The sequence below is a fragment of the Rhinopithecus bieti genome, unplaced genomic scaffold (assembly GCF_001698545.2).
Source record: "Rhinopithecus bieti isolate Rb0 unplaced genomic scaffold, ASM169854v2 scaffold_18602, whole genome shotgun sequence".
Taxonomy (NCBI): Eukaryota; Metazoa; Chordata; class Mammalia; order Primates; family Cercopithecidae; genus Rhinopithecus; species Rhinopithecus bieti.
Window position 1 is genome coordinate 13,691 of NW_016809123.1, and position 4,402 is coordinate 18,092.

At 44.0% G+C, this 4,402-nt stretch overlaps 1 long non-coding RNA gene across 1 annotated transcript; it reads left to right on the forward strand.

Moving 5' to 3' along the window:
* LOC108539703 (uncharacterized) lies at positions 1–3,182 on the forward strand. The gene is made up of 3 exons (XR_001888465.1): positions 1–122; positions 2,258–2,441; positions 3,127–3,182. It is a non-coding gene; the product is annotated as an uncharacterized LOC108539703 (long non-coding RNA).
* The last annotated feature ends 1,220 nt before the right edge of the window (positions 3,183–4,402 follow it).

A 4,402-nucleotide genomic window follows, 5' to 3' on the forward strand; every position in this document is an offset into this window, starting at 1 on the left:
TCTCTCATTCCACCTAAGGAGAAACGCCCACAGGTGTGGAGGGGTAGGCCACCCCTTCAGTGGACCAGACATCCAGACCCCCTGAAAGGCTGGCGCGGAGGCACAGGCGGGATCTTCCGGAGGTGAGAATTGTTTTTTTATTGTAGCAGAATGGGGAGGAATTGAGGGGAAATGGAGATAGAACCTGAAAGATCCCCCGAACACGAGAACCTGTAGCTCCCCAAGCATAAGATGTCGCAGAACTAGACCGAAAACTAGGCTCCTGGGAACCCTACAATCCTTGGAGGAGTAGCATCATCATGACCCTTTGTGTTCCTTTTGGCAAAGGACTTGCTTCCATTGTTTGTTAGATAGATAAAACTATTTTCATGTGTCTTTGAAATTAGTTTGGCTTTATTATTTTAAGATTACAAATAATGCTGCAGTGATCATTCTTGTACACTTCTCATTGGCTATTTGTGTATTTCTATAGGAGAGAGGCCTGGAGAGCAGTTTTTCCAGCATAGTGATTACAGTTTTTGTTTATTTATTTATTTTTGAGACAGTCTCGCTCTGTCACCCAGGCTGTAGTACTGTAGCACAATCTCACCTTACTGCAACCTCCACCTCCCGGGTTCAAGCGAATCTCCTGCTTCAGCCTCCCAAGTAACTGGGATTACAGGCCTGTGCAAGCCACCAAACTGGGCTAATTTTTGTATTTTTAGTAGAGACGGGGGATTCACCATTTTGGCCAGGCTGGTCTCAAACTCCTGACCTCAAGTGATCTGCCTGCCTTGGCCTCTCAAAGTGCTGGGATTGCAAGCCACCGCACCCAGCGATTGCATGGTTTTTTTTTTTAATATCATTTTATTTTCTTTCCTTATTTGGCCTATTAGCCGTAACTCTTTCTTTTGTTATGTCAGTGATGGCTTTAGGGTTTCTAGAATACATCTTTATCCGTCTGCCATCAAGTGACATTATACCTCCCCTTCTGGCCTTCATGCTAGTGTTGTCATGTAATTTGATTTTGGACTTGTTATAAACCCCAACATTCAAGTACGTACACAGCAATTTTCAGTTGTCTCCCTTTCTTTGTGTAGGTTCAGATTTCTGTCTGGTATCCTTATCCTTATGCCTGGAGGACTCCTTTAACATTTCTTGTAGTGTGGTTCGGTGAATTCTGTCATTTTTTGTATGTCTTTAAATGTTCTGATTTCAGTCACAATTTTGAAAGATATTTCAATTTGGCAAAGAATTCTAGAATAACTTTTTTTCTCTCAGTACTTCAGGATTTTGCCACTTTGACGCTTTGTCATTGATATATCTTTACTGTTTTTGTAAAACTGGCATAAAGTGGGCTTCCTGTACTTGTTATGTAATTTTTGGATTGTGTATTTAAATTAAAAATACTAAACTAAAATGGCCTGGGCGAGGTGGTTCACGCCTGTAATCCCAGCACTTTGGGAAGGGGAGGCAGAGGATCGCTTGAGACCCAGAGTTGGAGACCACCTTAGACAAGATAGGAAGACAGCGTGTATGTGTGTGTGTGTGCGTGTGTATTATGTGTATGTATGTACATATAAGTCCTAAATTCACCTTAAGTTCCACCAACGGTGCGCTTGTAAAATGTGCCTGGCCGGGCGCGGTGGCTCAAGCCTGTAATCCCAGCACTTTGGGAGGCCCAGGCGGGCGGATCACGAGGTCAAGAGATCAAGACCATCTTGGCTAACACGGTGAAACCCCGTCTCTACTAAAAAATACAAAAAACTAGCCTGGCGAGGTGGCAGGCGTCTGTAGTCCCAGCTACTGGGGAGGCTAAGGCAGGAGAATGGCGTAAACCTGGGAGGCGGAGCTTGCAGTGAGCTGAGATCCGGCCACTGCGCTCCGGCCTGGGCTGCGACAGAGTGAGACACCATCTCAAAAAAAAAAAAAAAAAAAGTAAAATGTGCCCAAACTGAGGCCCAAACCTACATGCTGAAGCGCAATTTGTGTTTGTGAGACAATCTCAACAGCATTTGCTTTTCACAGCATAGTGTTTTTCCTGTTTTCCTCACACGCAAATGTCTTTAGTGCAAAACCTGTCAGAATTCATTTCCTTTGCTAAAAAATTTTAAAATACTCTTACTTCAAGTGTGGGGAAAAGAAAGAGATCAGACTGTTACTGTGTCTATGCAGAAAGAAGTAGACATAAGAGACTCCATTTTGCTGTGTACTAAGAAAAATTCTTCTGCCTTGATGCTGCTAATCTGTAACCCTACCCCCAACCCTGTTCTTGCAGAGACAAGGACTGTGCTGTGTTTACTCAAGGTTTAATGGATTTGCGGCTCTGCAGGAAGTGCTTTGTTACACAAGTGCCTGAAGGCAGCTTGCTGGTTAAAGGTCATCACCATTCTCTTCATCTCAAGTACCCAGAGACACAAACACTGTGGAAAGCCGCAGGGACCTCTGCCTAGGAAAGCTAGGTATTGTCCAAGGTTTCTCCCCATGTGATAGTCTGAAATATGGCCTTGTGGGAAAGGAAAGACCTGATGGTTCCCCAGCCCGACACCTGTAAAGGGTCTGTGCTGAGGAGGATTAGTAAAAGAGGAAAGAAGGCCTCTTGGCAGTTGAGATAGAGGAAGGCATCTGTATCCTGCCTGTCCCTGGGCAATGGAATGTCTCGGTGTAAAACCCAATTGTATGTTCTATTTACTGAGAAAGGAGTAAACCGCCTTAGCACTGAAGGTAGGACGTGCTAGCAGCAATCAGTGCTCTTTATGCACTGAAAATGTTTATGGAGATGTTTGCATATATGCATGTCAAAGCACAGCACTTTTCCTTAAACATATTCGTGTCACAGAGATCTTTATTCATATGCCTTTCTGCTGACCACCTCCCTGCTATGACTTTATTGTCCTGCCACTTCCCCTTTTCCAGATGGAAAAGATAATGATCAATAAATACTGAAGGAACTCAGAGACCGTTGCGGGCGCCGGCCCTCTGTATGCTGAACGCATGTCCGCTGGGCCCACTTTTTCTTTCTCTATACTTTGTCTCTGTGTCTCATTTCTTTTCTCAAGTCTCGTTGCACCTGATGAGAAACGTCCGCAGGTGTGGAGGGGCAGGCCACCCCTTCATCTGGTGCCCAACATGGGTGCTTTTCTCTAGGGTGAAGGTATGCTCCAGCATGGTCATTGAGGACAAGTCGAGTAGAGATTCCCGAGTACCTCTACAATCAGCCTTGCGGTAAGCTTGTGCGCTCGGAAGAACCCAGGGTCACAATGGGGCAAACTAAAAGTAAATATGCCTCTTATCGCAGCTTTATTAAAATTATTTTAAAAAGAGGGGGAGTTAGAGTCTCTACAAAAAATCTAATTATACTGTTTCAAACAATAGAACAATTTTGCCCATGGTTTCCAGAACAGGGAACTTTAAATCTAAAAGACTGGGAAAAAATTGGCAGAGAATTAAAACAAGCAAATAGGGAAGGTAAAATCATCCCACTTACAGTATGGAACGATTGGGTCATTATTAAAGTAGCTTTAGAACCATTTCAAACAGAAGAAGATAGCGTTTCAGTTTCTGATGTCCCTGAAAGCTGTGTAATAGATTGTGAAAAAGAGGCAGGGACAGAATCCCAGAAAGGAACGGAAAGTTCACATTGTAAATATGTAGCAGAGCCGGTAATGGCTCGGTCAACACAAAACGTTAACGATAATCAATTACAGGAGGTGATATATCCAGAAACATTAAAATTAGAAGAAAAAGGTCCAGAATTAGCAGAGCCAACAGAGTCTAAGACACGATATCAGCCAATAGAAAATAAGACCCAGCCGCCAGTAGCCTATCAATACTGGCCGCCAGCCGGACTTCAGTATCCGTGGCCCCCAGAAAGTCAGTATGGACAGCCAGAAATGTTTCCAGCGCCGCAGGGCAGGGCGCTATATCCTCAGCCGCCCACTATGGGACTTAATCCTACAGCACCACCTATTGGACAGGGTGGTGCATTACATAAAATTATTGATAAGGCAAGAAAACAAGGAGATACTCAGACGTGGCCAGTCCCAGTAATATTAGAATCAAGACCACCTGGAGAAGGGGCCCAAGAGGGAGAGTCTCCCACAGCTGAGGCCAGATACGAGTCCTTTTCTATAAAAATGCTAAAAGATATCAAAGAGGGAGTAAAACAGTATGGACCCAACTCTCCTTACGTGAGAACATTATTAGATTCCATTGCTCATGGACATAGACTCATTCCTTATGATTGGGAGATTCTGGCAAAATTATCACTCTCATCCTCTCAATTTGTACAATTTAAGACTTGGTGGATTGATGGGGCGCAAGAACAGGTCCGAAGAAATAGGACTGCCAGTCCTCCAGTTAACATAGATGCAGATCAACTATTAGGAATAGGTCAAAATTGGAGCACTGTTAGTCAACAAGT